Source organism: Salmo salar, chromosome 27, assembly GCF_965601325.2.
Source record: "Salmo salar chromosome 27, fSalSal1, whole genome shotgun sequence".
Taxonomy (NCBI): domain Eukaryota; kingdom Metazoa; phylum Chordata; class Actinopteri; order Salmoniformes; family Salmonidae; genus Salmo; species Salmo salar.
The window spans coordinates 16,810,340-16,826,480 of NC_138317.1; the positions used below are offsets into that span (position 1 = coordinate 16,810,340).

At 38.7% G+C, this 16,141-nt stretch overlaps 13 non-coding genes across 13 annotated transcripts; all 13 read right to left on the reverse strand.

Annotated features, from left to right (window-relative positions):
- Window positions 1–438: 438 nt before the first annotated feature.
- trnal-uaa (transfer RNA leucine (anticodon UAA)) lies at window positions 439–521 on the reverse strand. Its single transcript has one exon. It is a non-coding gene; the product is annotated as a tRNA-Leu (tRNA).
- Window positions 522–1,268: 747 nt separating this feature from the next.
- trnal-caa (transfer RNA leucine (anticodon CAA)) lies at window positions 1,269–1,351 on the reverse strand. The gene has a single exon. It is a non-coding gene; the product is annotated as a tRNA-Leu (tRNA).
- A 747-nt stretch (window positions 1,352–2,098) lies between these two features.
- On the reverse strand, window positions 2,099–2,181 carry trnal-caa (transfer RNA leucine (anticodon CAA)). The gene has a single exon. It is a non-coding gene; the product is annotated as a tRNA-Leu (tRNA).
- Window positions 2,182–2,928: 747 nt separating this feature from the next.
- On the reverse strand, window positions 2,929–3,011 carry trnal-caa (transfer RNA leucine (anticodon CAA)). The gene has a single exon. It is a non-coding gene; the product is annotated as a tRNA-Leu (tRNA).
- Window positions 3,012–3,758: 747 nt separating this feature from the next.
- Window positions 3,759–3,841, reverse strand: trnal-caa (transfer RNA leucine (anticodon CAA)). Its single transcript has one exon. It is a non-coding gene; the product is annotated as a tRNA-Leu (tRNA).
- Window positions 3,842–4,588: 747 nt separating this feature from the next.
- trnal-caa (transfer RNA leucine (anticodon CAA)) lies at window positions 4,589–4,671 on the reverse strand. Its single transcript has one exon. It is a non-coding gene; the product is annotated as a tRNA-Leu (tRNA).
- A 747-nt stretch (window positions 4,672–5,418) lies between these two features.
- Window positions 5,419–5,501, reverse strand: trnal-caa (transfer RNA leucine (anticodon CAA)). Its single transcript has one exon. It is a non-coding gene; the product is annotated as a tRNA-Leu (tRNA).
- A 1,576-nt stretch (window positions 5,502–7,077) lies between these two features.
- Window positions 7,078–7,160, reverse strand: trnal-uaa (transfer RNA leucine (anticodon UAA)). Its single transcript has one exon. It is a non-coding gene; the product is annotated as a tRNA-Leu (tRNA).
- A 1,576-nt stretch (window positions 7,161–8,736) lies between these two features.
- trnal-uaa (transfer RNA leucine (anticodon UAA)) lies at window positions 8,737–8,819 on the reverse strand. The gene has a single exon. It is a non-coding gene; the product is annotated as a tRNA-Leu (tRNA).
- A 1,576-nt stretch (window positions 8,820–10,395) lies between these two features.
- On the reverse strand, window positions 10,396–10,478 carry trnal-uaa (transfer RNA leucine (anticodon UAA)). The gene has a single exon. It is a non-coding gene; the product is annotated as a tRNA-Leu (tRNA).
- A 747-nt stretch (window positions 10,479–11,225) lies between these two features.
- On the reverse strand, window positions 11,226–11,308 carry trnal-caa (transfer RNA leucine (anticodon CAA)). Its single transcript has one exon. It is a non-coding gene; the product is annotated as a tRNA-Leu (tRNA).
- A 1,576-nt stretch (window positions 11,309–12,884) lies between these two features.
- trnal-caa (transfer RNA leucine (anticodon CAA)) lies at window positions 12,885–12,967 on the reverse strand. Its single transcript has one exon. It is a non-coding gene; the product is annotated as a tRNA-Leu (tRNA).
- A 1,577-nt stretch (window positions 12,968–14,544) lies between these two features.
- On the reverse strand, window positions 14,545–14,627 carry trnal-caa (transfer RNA leucine (anticodon CAA)). The gene has a single exon. It is a non-coding gene; the product is annotated as a tRNA-Leu (tRNA).
- Window positions 14,628–16,141: the final 1,514 nt, after the last annotated feature.

Here is a 16,141-nt window from a genome sequence, read left to right on the forward strand (position 1 = left end):
ACATCTAAAGTAAACTTTTTCCAGGAATGGGGTTGGTACCCACAAGAACATACTGTTCATTGGACTTTAATTCCAATGTCTAAACCACTCAGCCATCCTGGTGTAAATAGAGTACGATCAAGAGCCCAGTGAAATTGGAATGAGGAGCACACAGTCAGTTTTTTGGGCTTTGAGCCAGACAATATCTAAACGAGACTTGTTGACATCCAAATCAAACTTAATACAAGAATGGGGTTTCGAAGCAAGAAGAACAACAATTGAGTTGATAATGACTCTAACACCTTAACCACTCAGCCATCTTTTGTGTTTTTAATTTATAAACACTTGCTGAGTCAAGTCGGAATATGGGAAACAAAGTGAATTCTTTCAGCTTTGATCCAAACAAATTTCCAATGAGTGGAAGGACAATTGACAAAATCCAAATCATTGACAAACTTCTACCAGGAGTGGGGATCGAACCCACGAGGACATATGTCCATTGGATCTTAAGTCCAACGCCTTAACCTCTCAGCCATCCTGGTGTAAAGAACACAAAATCAAGGGCCCAGTCAAAATGGAATAAGGAGCACACAGTCAGATTTTTTGGCTTTGATCCAGACAATATGTAAATGAAACTTGATTACATCCAAATCAAACGTTCTACCAGATGTAGATTTCGAACCAACAAGAACATTTTAATTTCGATCATGAGTCTAACGCCTTAACCACACTGCCATCAAGGTGTTTCTAAAAGATTAACAAGAGCTGAGTCAAAATGGAAGAACTTTTCATTGTCATTTCTTTCAGATTCGATCCACGCTAAATTGAAAAGAGTGAAAGGAGGGTTGATTACATCTAAAGTAAACTTTTTCCAGGAATGGGGTTGGTACCCACAAGAACATACTGTTCATTGGACTTTAATTCCAATGTCTAAACCACTCAGCCATCCTGGTGTAAATAGAGTACGATCAAGTGCCCAGTGAAATTGGAATGAGGAGCACAGAGTCAGTTTTTTTGGCTTTGAGCCAGACAATATCTAAACGAGACTTGTTGACATCCAAATAAAACTAAATACAAGAATGGGGTTTCGAAGCAAGAAGAACAACAATTGAGTTGATAATGACTCTAACACCTTAACCACTCAGCCATCTTTTGTGTTTTTAAAGGATAAACACTTGCTGAGTCAAGTCGGAATATGGGAAACAAAGTGAATTCTTTCAGCTTTGATCCAAACAAATTTCCACTGAGTGAAAGGTCAATTGATAACGTCCAAATCAAAGACAAACTTCTACCAGGAGTGGGGATCGAACCCACGAGGACATATGTCCATTAGATCTTGAGTCCAACGCCTTAACCTCTCGGCCATCCTGGTGTAAAGAGCACAAAATCAAGGGCCCAGTCAAAATGGAATAAGGAGCACACAGTCAGATCTTTTGGCTTTGATCCAGACAATATGTAAATAAAACTTGACTACATCCAAATCAAACGTTCTACCAGATGTAGGTCTCGAACCAACAAGAACATTTTCATTTCAATCATGAGTCTAACGCCTTAAACACACTGCCATCAAGGTGTTTCTAAAAGATTAACAAGAGCTGAGTCAAAATGGAAGAACTTTTCATTGTCATTTCTTTCAGATTCGATCCACGCTAAATGTAAAAGAGTGAAAGGAGGGTTGATTACACCCAAAGTAAACTTTTTCCAGGAATGGGGTTGGTACCCACAAGAACATACTGTTCATTGGACTTTAATTCCAATGTCTAAACCACTCAGCCATCCTGGTGTAAATAGAGTACGATCAAGATCCCAGTGAAACTGGAATGAGGAGCACACAGTCAGTTTTTTTGGCTTTGAGCCAGACAATATCTAATCGAGACTTGTTGACATCCAAATCAAACTAAATACAAGAATGGGGTTTTGAAGCAAGAAGAACAACAATTGAGTTGATAATGACTCTAACACCTTAACCACTCAGCCATCTTTTGTGTTTTTAAAGGATAAACACTTGCTGAGTCAAGTCGGAATATGGGAAACAAAGTGAATTCTTTCAGCTTTGATCCAAACAAATGTCCACTGAGTGAAAGGTCAATTGATAACGTCCAAATCAAAGACAAACTTCTACCAGGAGTGGGGATCGAACCCACGAGGACATATGTCCATTAGATCTTGAGTCCAACGCCTTAACCTCTCGGCCATCCTGGTGTAAAGAGCACAAAATCAAGGGCCCAGTCAAAATGGAATAAGGAGCACACAGTCAGATCTTTTGGCTTTGATCCAGACAATATGTAAATAAAACTTGACTACATCCAAATCAAACGTTCTACCAGATGTAGGTCTCGAACCAACAAGAACATTTTCATTTCAATCATGAGTCTAACGCCTTAAACACACTGCCATCCAGGTGTTTCTAAAAGATTAACAAGAGCTGAGTCAAAATGGAAGAACTTTTCATTGTCATTTCTTTCAGATTCGATCCACGCTAAATTGAAAAGAGTGAAAGGAGGGTTGATTACATCTAAAGTAAACTTTTTCCAGGAATGGGGTTGGTACCCACAAGAACATACTGTTCATTGGACTTTAATTCCAATGTCTAAACCACTCAGCCATCCTGGTGTAAATAGAGTACGATCAAGTGCCCAGTGAAATTGGAATGAGGAGCACAGAGTCAGTTTTTTTGGCTTTGAGCCAGACAATATCTAAACGAGACTTGTTGACATCCAAATAAAACTAAATACAAGAATGGGGTTTCGAAGCAAGAAGAACAACAATTGAGTTGATAATGACTCTAACACCTTAACCACTCAGCCATCTTTTGTGTTTTTAAAGGATAAACACTTGCTGAGTCAAGTCGGAATATGGGAAACAAAGTGAATTCTTTCAGCTTTGATCCAAACAAATTTCCACTGAGTGAAAGGTCAATTGATAACGTCCAAATCAAAGACAAACTTCTACCAGGAGTGGGGATCGAACCCACGAGGACATATGTCCATTAGATCTTGAGTCCAACGCCTTAACCTCTCGGCCATCCTGGTGTAAAGAGCACAAAATCAAGGGCCCAGTCAAAATGGAATAAGGAGCACACAGTCAGATCTTTTGGCTTTGATCCAGACAATATGTAAATAAAACTTGACTACATCCAAATCAAACGTTCTACCAGATGTAGGTCTCGAACCAACAAGAACATTTTCATTTCAATCATGAGTCTAACGCCTTAAACACACTGCCATCAAGGTGTTTCTAAAAGATTAACAAGAGCTGAGTCAAAATGGAAGAACTTTTCATTGTCATTTCTTTCAGATTCGATCCACGCTAAATGTAAAAGAGTGAAAGGAGGGTTGATTACACCCAAAGTAAACTTTTTCCAGGAATGGGGTTGGTACCCACAAGAACATACTGTTCATTGGACTTTAATTCCAATGTCTAAACCACTCAGCCATCCTGGTGTAAATAGAGTACGATCAAGATCCCAGTGAAACTGGAATGAGGAGCACACAGTCAGTTTTTTTGGCTTTGAGCCAGACAATATCTAATCGAGACTTGTTGACATCCAAATCAAACTAAATACAAGAATGGGGTTTTGAAGCAAGAAGAACAACAATTGAGTTGATAATGACTCTAACACCTTAACCACTCAGCCATCTTTTGTGTTTTTAAAGGATAAACACTTGCTGAGTCAAGTCGGAATATGGGAAACAAAGTGAATTCTTTCAGCTTTGATCCAAACAAATGTCCACTGAGTGAAAGGTCAATTGATAACGTCCAAATCAAAGACAAACTTCTACCAGGAGTGGGGATCGAACCCACGAGGACATATGTCCATTAGATCTTGAGTCCAACGCCTTAACCTCTCGGCCATCCTGGTGTAAAGAGCACAAAATCAAGGGCCCAGTCAAAATGGAATAAGGAGCACACAGTCAGATCTTTTGGCTTTGATCCAGACAATATGTAAATAAAACTTGACTACATCCAAATCAAACGTTCTACCAGATGTAGGTCTCGAACCAACAAGAACATTTTCATTTCAATCATGAGTCTAACGCCTTAAACACACTGCCATCAAGGTGTTTCTAAAAGATTAACAAGAGCTGAGTCAAAATGGAAGAACTTTTCATTGTCATTTCTTTCAGATTCGATCCACGCTAAATGTAAAAGAGTGAAAGGAGGGTTGATTACACCCAAAGTAAACTTTTTCCAGGAATGGGGTTGGTACCCACAAGAACATACTGTTCATTGGACTTTAATTCCAATGTCTAAACCACTCAGCCATCCTGGTGTAAATAGAGTACGATCAAGATCCCAGTGAAACTGGAATGAGGAGCACACAGTCAGTTTTTTTGGCTTTGAGCCAGACAATATCTAATCGAGACTTGTTGACATCCAAATCAAACTAAATACAAGAATGGGGTTTCGAAGCAAGAAGAACAACAATTGAGTTGATAATGACTCTAACACCTTAACCACTCAGCCATCTTTTGTGTTTTTAAAGGATAAACACTTGCTGAGTCAAGTCGGAATATGGGAAACAAAGTGAATTCTTTCAGCTTTGATCCAAACAAATTTCCACTGAGTGAAAGGTCAATTGATAACGTCCAAATCAAAGACAAACTTCTACCAGGAGTGGGGATCGAACCCACAAGGACATATGTCCATTAGATCTTGAGTCCAACGCCTTAACCTCTCGGCCATCCTGGTGTAAAGAGCACAAAATCAAGGGCCCAGTCAAAATGGAATAAGGAGCACACAGTCAGATCTTTTGGCTTTGATCCAGACAATATGTAAATAAAACTTGACTACATCCAAATCAAACGTTCTACCAGATGTAGGTCTCGAACCAACAAGAACATTTTAATTTCAATCATGAGTCTAACGCCTTAAACACACTGCCATCCAGGTGTTTCTAAAAGATTAACAAGAGCTGAGTCAAAATGGAAGAACTTTTCATTGTCATTTCTTTCAGATTCGATCCACGCTAAATTGAAAAGAGTGAAAGGAGGGTTGATTACATCTAAAGTAAACTTTTTCCAGGAATGGGGTTGGTACCCACAAGAACATACTGTTCATTGGACTTTAATTCCAATGTCTAAACCACTCAGCCATCCTGGTGTAAATAGAGTACGATCAAGTGCCCAGTGAAATTGGAATGAGGAGCACAGAGTCAGTTTTTTTGGCTTTGAGCCAGACAATATCTAAACGAGACTTGTTGACATCCAAATCAAACTAAATACAAGAATGGGGTTTCGAAGCAAGAAGAACAACAATTGAGTTGATAATGACTCTAACACCTTAACCACTCAGCCATCTTTTGTGTTTTTAAAGGATAAACACTTGCTGAGTCAAGTCGGAATATGGGAAACAAAGTGAATTCTTTCAGCTTTGATCCAAACAAATTTCCACTGAGTGAAAGGTCAATTGATAACGTCCAAATCAAAGACAAACTTCTACCAGGAGTGGGGATCGAACCCACGAGGACATATGTCCATTAGATCTTGAGTCCAACGCCTTAACCTCTCGGCCATCCTGGTGTAAAGAGCACAAAATCAAGGGCCCAGTCAAAATGGAATAAGGAGCACACAGTCAGATCTTTTGGCTTTGATCCAGACAATATGTAAATAAAACTTGACTACATCCAAATCAAACGTTCTACCAGATGTAGGTCTCGAACCAACAAGAACATTTTCATTTCAATCATGAGTCTAACGCCTTAAACACACTGCCATCCAGGTGTTTCTAAAAGATTAACAAGAGCTGAGTCAAAATGGAAGAACTTTTCATTGTCATTTCTTTCAGATTCGATCCACGCTAAATGTAAAAGAGTGAAAGGAGGGTTGATTACATCCAAAGTAAACTTTTTCCAGGAATGGGGTTGGTACCCAGAAGAACATACTGTTCATTGGACTTTAATTCCAATGTCTAAACCACTCAGCCATCCTGGTGTAAATAGAGTACGATCAAGAGCCCAGTGAAATTGGAATGAGGAGCACACAGTCAGTTATTTTGGCATTGAGCCAGACAATATCTAAACGAGACTTGTTGACATCCAAATCAAACTTAATACAAGAATGGGGTTTCGAAGCAAAAAGAATAACAATTAAGTTGATAATGACTCTAACACCCTAACCACTCAGCCATTTTTTGTGTTTTTAGTGGATAAACACTTGCTGAGTCAAGTCGGAATATGGGAAACAACGTCAATTCTTTCAGCTTTGATCCAAACAAATTTCCAATGAGTGAAAGGTCAATTGATAACATCCAAATCAAAGACAAACTTCTACCAGAAATGGGGTTCAAACCCACGAGGACATATGACCACTAGATCTTGAGTCCAACACCTTAACTTCTCGGCCATCCTGGTGTAAAGAACACAAAATCAAGAGCCCAGTCAAAATGAAATAAGGAGGACACAGTCAGGTCTTTTGGCTTTGATCCAGACAATATGTAAATGAAACTTGATTACATCCAAATCAAACGTTCTACCAGATGTAGGTCTCGAACCAACAATAACATTTTCATTTCAATCATGAGTCTAACACCTTTAACACACTGCCATCCAGGTGTTTCTAAAGATTAACAAGAGCTGAGTCAAAATGGAAGAACTTGTCATAGTCATTTCTTTCAGATTTGATCCCCGCTAAATGTAAATGAGTGAAAGGAGGGTTGATTACATCTAAAGTAAACTTTTTCCAGGAATGGGGTTGGTACCCACAAGAACATACTGTTCATTGGACTTTAATTCCAATGTCTAAACCACTCAGCCATCCTGGTGTAAATAGAGTACGATCAAGAGCCCAGTGAAATTGGAATGAGGAGCACACAGTCAGTTTTTTGGGCTTTGAGCCAGACAATATCTAAACGAGACTTGTTGACATCCAAATCAAACTTAATACAAGAATGGGGTTTCGAAGCAAGAAGAACAACAATTGAGTTGATAATGACTCTAACACCTTAACCACTCTGCCATCTTTTGTGTTTTTAATTTATAAACACTTGCTGAGTCAAGTCGGAATATGGGAAACAAAGTGAATTCTTTCAGCTTTGATCCAAACAAATTTCCAATGAGTGGAAGGACAATTGACAAAATCCAAATCATTGACAAACTTCTACCAGGAGTGGGGATCGAACCCACGAGGACATATGTCCATTGGATCTTAAGTCCAACGCCTTAACCTCTCAGCCATCCTGGTGTAAAGAACACAAAATCAAGGGCCCAGTCAAAATGGAATAAGGAGCACACAGTCAGATTTTTTGGCTTTGATCCAGACAATATGTAAATGAAACTTGATTACATCCAAATCAAACGTTCTACCAGATGTAGATTTCGAACCAACAAGAACATTTTAATTTCGATCATGAGTCTAACGCCTTAACCACACTGCCATCCAGGTGTTTCTAAAAGATTAACAAGAGCTGAGTCAAAATGGAAGAACTTTTCATTGTCATTTCTTTCAGATTCGATCCACGCTAAATGTAAAAGAGTGAAAGGAGGGTTGATTACACCCAAAGTAAACTTTTTCCAGCAATGGGGTTGGTACCCACAAGAACATACTGTTCATTGGACTTTAATTCCAATGTCTAAACCACTCAGCCATCCTGGTGTAAATAGAGTACGATCAAGATCCCAGTGAAATTGGAATGAGGAGCACACAGTCAGTTTTTTTGGCTTTGAGCCAGACAATATCTAATCGAGACTTGTTGACATCCAAATCAAACTTAATACAAGAATGGGGTTTCGAAGCAAAAATAATAACAATTAAGTTGATAATGACTCTAACAGCCTAAACACTCAGCCATCTTTTGTGTTTTTAAAGGATAAACACTTGCTGAGTCAAGTCGGAATATGGGAAACAACGTCAATTCTTTCAGCTTTGATCCAAACAAATTTCCAATGAGTGAAAGGTCAATTGATAACATCCAAATCAAAGACAAACTTCTACCAGAAATGGGGTTCGAACCCACGAGGACATATGACCACTAGATCTTGAGTCCAACACCTTAACTTCTCGGCCATCCTGGTGTAAAGAACACAAAATCAAGAGCCCAGTCAAAATGAAATAAGGAGGACACAGTCAGGTCTTTTGGCTTTGATCCAGACAATATGTAAATGCAACTTGATTACATCCAAATCAAACGTTCTACCAGATGTAGGTCTCGAACCAACAAGAACATTTTCATTTCAATCATGAGTCTAACACCTTTAACACACTGCCATCCAGGTGTTTCTAAAGATTAACAAGAGCTGAGTCAAAATGGAAGAACTTGTCATAGTCATTTCTTTCAGATTTGATCCCCGCTAAATGTAAATGAGTGAAAGGAGGGTTGATTACATCTAAAGTAAACTTTTTCCAGGAATGGGGTTGGTACCCACAAGAACATACTGTTCATTGGACTTTAATTCCAATGTCTAAACCACTCAGCCATCCTGGTGTAAATAGAGTACGATCAAGAGCCCAGTGAAATTGGAATGAGGAGCACACAGTCAGTTTTTTGGGCTTTGAGCCAGACAATATCTAAACGAGACTTGTTGACATCCAAATCAAACTTAATACAAGAATGGGGTTTCGAAGCAAGAAGAACAACAATTGAGTTGATAATGACTCTAACACCTTAACCACTCTGCCATCTTTTGTGTTTTTAATTTATAAACACTTGCTGAGTCAAGTCGGAATATGGGAAACAAAGTGAATTCTTTCAGCTTTGATCCAAACAAATTTCCAATGAGTGGAAGGACAATTGACAAAATCCAAATCATTGACAAACTTCTACCAGGAGTGGGGATCGAACCCACGAGGACATATGTCCATTGGATCTTAAGTCCAACGCCTTAACCTCTCAGCCATCCTGGTGTAAAGAACACAAAATCAAGGGCCCAGTCAAAATGGAATAAGGAGCACACAGTCAGATTTTTTGGCTTTGATCCAGACAATATGTAAATGAAACTTGATTACATCCAAATCAAACGTTCTACCAGATGTAGATTTCGAACCAACAAGAACATTTTAATTTCGATCATGAGTCTAACGCCTTAACCACACTGCCATCCAGGTGTTTCTAAAAGATTAACAAGAGCTGAGTCAAAATGGAAGAACTTTTCATTGTCATTTCTTTCAGATTCGATCCACGCTAAATGTAAAAGAGTGAAAGGAGGGTTGATTACACCCAAAGTAAACTTTTTCCAGGAATGGGGTTGGTACCCACAAGAACATACTGTTCATTGGACTTTAATTCCAATGTCTAAACCACTCAGCCATCCTGGTGTAAATAGAGTACGATCAAGATCCCAGTGAAATTGGAATGAGGAGCACACAGTCAGTTTTTTTGGCTTTGAGCCAGACAATATCTAATCGAGACTTGTTGACATCCAAATCAAACTTAATACAAGAATGGGGTTTCGAAGCAAAAATAATAACAATTAAGTTGATAATGACTCTAACAGCCTAAACACTCAGCCATCTTTTGTGTTTTTAAAGGATAAACACTTGCTGAGTCAAGTCGGAATATGGGAAACAACGTCAATTCTTTCAGCTTTGATCCAAACAAATTTCCAATGAGTGAAAGGTCAATTGATAACATCCAAATCAAAGACAAACTTCTACCAGAAATGGGGTTCGAACCCACGAGGACATATGACCACTAGATCTTGAGTCCAACACCTTAACTTCTCGGCCATCCTGGTGTAAAGAACACAAAATCAAGAGCCCAGTCAAAATGAAATAAGGAGGACACAGTCAGGTCTTTTGGCTTTGATCCAGACAATATGTAAATGAAACTTGATTACATCCAAATCAAACGTTCTACCAGATGTAGGTCTCGAACCAACAATAACATTTTCATTTCAATCATGAGTCTAACACCTTTAATACACTGCCATCCAGGTGTTTCTAAAGATTAACAAGAGCTGAGTCAAAATGGAAGAACTTGTCATAGTCATTTCTTTCAGATTTGATCCCCGCTAAATGTAAATGAGTGAAAGGAGGGTTGATTACATCTAAAGTAAACTTTTTCCAGGAATGGGGTTGGTACCCACAAGAACATACTGTTCATTGGACTTTAATTCCAATGTCTAAACCACTCAGCCATCCTGGTGTAAATAGAGTACGATCAAGAGCCCAGTGAAATTGGAATGAGGAGCACACAGTCAGTTTTTTGGGCTTTGAGCCAGACAATATCTAAACGAGACTTGTTGACATCCAAATCAAACTTAATACAAGAATGGGGTTTCGAAGCAAGAAGAACAACAATTGAGTTGATAATGACTCTAACACCTTAACCACTCAGCCATCTTTTGTGTTTTTAATTTATAAACACTTGCTGAGTCAAGTCGGAATATGGGAAACAAAGTGAATTCTTTCAGCTTTGATCCAAACAAATTTCCAATGAGTGGAAGGACAATTGACAAAATCCAAATCATTGACAAACTTCTACCAGGAGTGGGGATCGAACCCACGAGGACATATGTCCATTGGATCTTAAGTCCAACGCCTTAACCTCTCAGCCATCCTGGTGTAAAGAACACAAAATCAAGGGCCCAGTCAAAATGGAATAAGGAGCACACAGTCAGATTTTTTGGCTTTGATCCAGACAATATGTAAATGAAACTTGATTACATCCAAATCAAACGTTCTACCAGATGTAGATTTCGAACCAACAAGAACATTTTAATTTCGATCATGAGTCTAACGCCTTAACCACACTGCCATCCAGGTGTTTCTAAAAGATTAACAAGAGCTGAGTCAAAATGGAAGAACTTTTCATTGTCATTTCTTTCAGAATCGATCCACGCTAAATGTAAAAGAGTGAAAGGAGGGTTGATTACACCCAAAGTAAACTTTTTCCAGGAATGGGGTTGGTACCCACAAGAACATACTGTTCATTGGATTTTTATTCCAACGTCAAAACCACTCAGCCATCCTGGTGTAAATAAAGTACGATCAAGATCCCAGTGAAATTGGAATGAGGAGCACACAGTCAGTTTTTTTGGCATTGAGCCAGACAATATCTAAACGAGACTTGTTGACATCCAAATCAAACTTAATACAAGAATGGGGTTTCGAAGCAAAAAGAATAACAATTAAGTTGATAATGACTCTAACACCCTAACCACTCAGCCATTTTTTGTGTTTTTAGTGGATAAACACTTGCTGAGTCAAGTCGGAATATGGGAAACAACGTCAATTCTTTCAGCTTTGATCCAAACAAATTTCCAATGAGTGAAAGGTCAATTGATAACATCCAAATCAAAGACAAACTGCTACCAGGAGTGGGGATCGAACCCACGAGGACATATGTCCATTAGATCTTGAGTCTAACGCCTTAACCTCTCCGCCATCCTGGTGTAAAGAGTACAAAATCAAGGGCCCAGTCAAAATGGAATAAGGAGCACACAGTCAGATCTTTTGGCTTTGATCCAGACAATATGTAAATAAAACTTGACTACATCCAAATCAAACGTTCTACCAGATGTAGGTTTCTTACCAACAAGAACATTTTCATTTCAATCATGAGTCTAACGCCTTAAACACACTGCCATCCAGGTGTTTCTAAAAGATTAACAAGAGCTGAGTCAAAATGGAAGAACTTTTCATTGTCATTTCTTTCAGATTCGATCCCCGCTAAATGTAAATGAGTGAAAGGAGGGTTGACTACATCTAAAGTAAACTTTTTCCAGGAATGGGGTTGGTACCCATGAGAACATACTGTTCATTGGATTTTTATTCCAACGTCAAAACCACTCAGCCATCCTGGTGTAAATAAAGTACGATCAAGATCCCAGTGAAATTGGAATGAGGAGCACACAGTCAGTTTTTTTGGCATTGAGCCAGACAATATCTAAACGAGACTTGTTGACATCCAAATCAAACTTAATACAAGAATGGGGTTTCGAAGCAAAAAGAATAACAATTAAGTTGATAATGACTCTAACACCCTAACCACTCAGCCATTTTTTGTGTTTTTAGTGGATAAACACTTGCTGAGTCAAGTCGGAATATGGGAAACAACGTCAATTCTTTCAGCTTTGATCCAAACAAATTTCCAATGAGTGAAAGGTCAATTGATAACATCCAAATCAAAGACAAACTTCTCCCAGAAATGGGGTTCAAACCCACGAGGACATATGACCACTAGATCTTGAGTCCAACGCCTTAACTTCTCGGCCATCTTGGTGTAAAGAACACAAAATCAAGAGCCCAGTCAAAATGAAATAAGGAGGACACAGTCAGGTCTTTTGGCTTTGATCCAGACAATATGTAAATGAAACTTGATTACATCCAAATCAAACGTTCTACCAGATGTAGGTCTCGAACCAACAAGAACATTTTCATTTCAATCATGAGTCTAACACCTTTAACACACTGCCATCCAGGTGTTTCTAAAGATTAACAAGAGCTGAGTCAAAATGGAAGAACTTGTCATAGTCATTTCTTTCAGATTCGATCCCCGCTAAATGTAAATGAGTGAAAGGAGGGTTGATTACATCTAAAGTAAACTTTTTCCAGGAATGGGGTTGGTACCCATGAGAACATACTGTTCATTGGATTTTTATTCCAACGTCAAAACCACTCAGCCATCCTGGTGTAAATAAAGTACGATCAAGATCCCAGTGAAATTGGAATGAGGAGCACACAGTCAGTTTTTTTGGCATTGAGCCAGACAATATCTAAACGAGACTTGTTGACATCCAAATCAAACCTAATACAAGAATAGGGTTTCGGAGCAAGAAGAAGAACAATTAAGTTGATAATGACTCTAACACCCTAAACGCTCAGCCATCTTTTGTGTTTTTAAAGGATAAACACTTGCTGAGTCAAGTCAGAATATGGGAAACAAAGTCAATTTTTTCAGCTTTGATTCAAACAAATTTCCAATGAGTGAAAGGTAAATTGATAACGTTCAAATCAAAGATGAACTTCTACCAGGAGTGGGGATCGAACCCACGAGGACATATGTCCATTAGATCTTGAGTCCAACGCCTTAACCTCTCGGCCATCCTGGTGTAAAGAGCACATAATCAAGGGCCCAGTCAAAATGGAATAAGGAGCACACAGTCAGATCTTTTGGCTTTGATCCAGACAATATGTAAATAAAACTTGACTACATCCAAATCAAACGTTCTACCAGATGTAGGTTTCTTACCAACAAGAACATTTTTATTTCGATCATGATTCTAATGCCTTTAACACACTGCCATCCAGGTGTTTCTAAAAGATTAACAAGAGCTGAGTCAAAATGGAAGAACTTGTCATAGTCATTTCTTTCAGATTCGATCCCCGCTAAATGTAAATGAGTGAAAGGAGGGTTGACTACATCTAAAGTAAACTTTTTCCAGGAATGGGGTTGGTACCCATGAGAACATACTGTTCATTGGATTTTTATTCCAACGTCAAAACCACTCAGCCATCCTGGTGTAAATAAAGTACGATCAAGATCCCAGTGAAATTGGAATGAGGAGCACACAGTCAGTTTTTTTGGCATTGAGCCAGACAATATCTAAACGAGACTTGTTGACATCCAAATCAAACTTAATACAAGAATGGGGTTTCGAAGCAAAAAGAATAACAATTAAGTTGATAATGACTCTAACACCCTAACCACTCAGCCATTTTTTGTGTTTTTAGTGGATAAACACTTGCTGAGTCAAGTCGGAATATGGGAAACAACGTCAATTCTTTCAGCTTTGATCCAAACAAATTTCCAATGAGTGAAAGGTCAATTGATAACATCCAAATCAAAGACAAACTTCTACCAGAAATGGGGTTCGAACCCACGAGGACATATGACCACTAGATCTTGAGTCCAACGCCTTAACTTCTCGGCCATCCTGGTGTGAAGAACACAAAATCAAGAGCCCAGTCAAAATGAAATAAGGAGGACACAGTCAGGTCTTTTGGCTTTGATCCAGACAATATGTAAATGAAACTTGATTACATCCAAATCAAACGTTCTACCAGATGTAGGTCTCGAACCAACAAGAACATTTTCATTTCAATCATGAGTCTAACGCCTTAAACACACTGCCATCCAGGTGTTTCTAAAAGATTAACAAGAGCTGAGTCAAAATGGAAGAACTTTTCATTGTCATTTCTTTCAGATTCGATCCACGCTAAATGTAAAAGAGTGAAAGGAGGGTTGATTACATCCAAAGTAAACTTTTTCCAGGAATGGGGTTGGTACCCACAAGAACATACTGTTCATTGGACTTTAATTCCAATGTCTAAACCACTCAGCCATCCTGGTGTAAATAGAATACGATCAAGAGCTCAGTGAAATTGGAATGAGGAGCACAGAGTCAGTTTTTTTGGCTTTGAGCCAGACAATATCTAAACGAGACTTGTTGACATCCAAATCAAACTTAATACAAGAATGGGGTTTCGAAGCAAGAAGAACAACAATTGAGTTGATAATGACTCTAACACCTTAACCACTCAGCCATCTTTTGTGTTTTTAAAGGATAAACACTTGCTGAGTCAAGTCGGAATATGGGAAACAAAGTGAATTCTTTCAGCTTTGATCCAAACAAATTTCCACTGAGTGAAAGGTCAATTAATAACATCCAAATCAACGACAAACTGCTACCAGGAGTGGGGATCGAACCCACGAGGACATATGTCCATTAGATCTTGAGTCTAACGCCTTAACCTCTCCGCCATCCTGGTGTAAAGAGTACAAAATCAAGGGCCCAGTCAAAATGGAATAAGGAGCACACAGTCAGATCTTTTGGCTTTGATCCAGACAATATGTAAATAAAACTTGACTACATCCAAATCAAACGTTCTACCAGATGTAGGTTTCTTACCAACAAGAACATTTTCATTTCAATCATGAGTCTAACGCCTTAAACACACTGCCATCCAGGTGTTTCTAAAAGATTAACAAGAGCTGAGTCAAAATGGAAGAACTTTTCATTGTCATTTCTTTCAGATTCGATCCCCGCTAAATGTAAATGAGTGAAAGGAGGGTTGACTACATCTAAAGTAAACTTTTTCCAGGAATGGGGTTGGTACCCATGAGAACATACTGTTCATTGGATTTTTATTCCAACGTCAAAACCACTCAGCCATCCTGGTGTAAATAAAGTACGATCAAGATCCCAGTGAAATTGGAATGAGGAGCACACAGTCAGTTTTTTTGGCATTGAGCCAGACAATATCTAAACGAGACTTGTTGACATCCAAATCAAACTTAATACAAGAATGGGGTTTCGAAGCAAAAAGAATAACAATTAAGTTGATAATGACTCTAACACCCTAACCACTCAGCCATTTTTTGTGTTTTTAGTGGATAAACACTTGCTGAGTCAAGTCGGAATATGGGAAACAACGTCAATTCTTTCAGCTTTGATCCAAACAAATTTCCAATGAGTGAAAGGTCAATTGATAACATCCAAATCAAAGACAAACTTCTCCCAGAAATGGGGTTCAAACCCACGAGGACATATGACCACTAGATCTTGAGTCCAACGCCTTAACTTCTCGGCCATCTTGGTGTAAAGAACACAAAATCAAGAGCCCAGTCAAAATGAAATAAGGAGGACACAGTCAGGTCTTTTGGCTTTGATCCAGACAATATGTAAATGAAACTTGATTACATCCAAATCAAACGTTCTACCAGATGTAGGTCTCGAACCAACAAGAACATTTTCATTTCAATCATGAGTCTAACACCTTTAACACACTGCCATCCAGGTGTTTCTAAAGATTAACAAGAGCTGAGTCAAAATGGAAGAACTTGTCATAGTCATTTCTTTCAGATTCGATCCCCGCTAAATGTAAATGAGTGAAAGGAGGGTTGATTACATCTAAAGTAAACTTTTTCCAGGAATGGGGTTGGTACCCATGAGAACATACTGTTCATTGGATTTTTATTCCAACGTCAAAACCACTCAGCCATCCTGGTGTAAATAAAGTACGATCAAGATCCCAGTGAAATTGGAATGAGGAGCACACAGTCAGTTTTTTTGGCATTGAGCCAGACAATATCTAAACGAGACTTGTTGACATCCAAATCAAACCTAATACAAGAATAGGGTTTCGGAGCAAGAAGAAGAACAATTAAGTTGATAATGACTCTAACACCCTAAACGCTCAGCCATCTTTTGTGTTTTTAAAGGATAAACACTTGCTGAGTCAAGTCAGAATATGGGAAACAAAGTCAATTTTTTCAGCTTTGA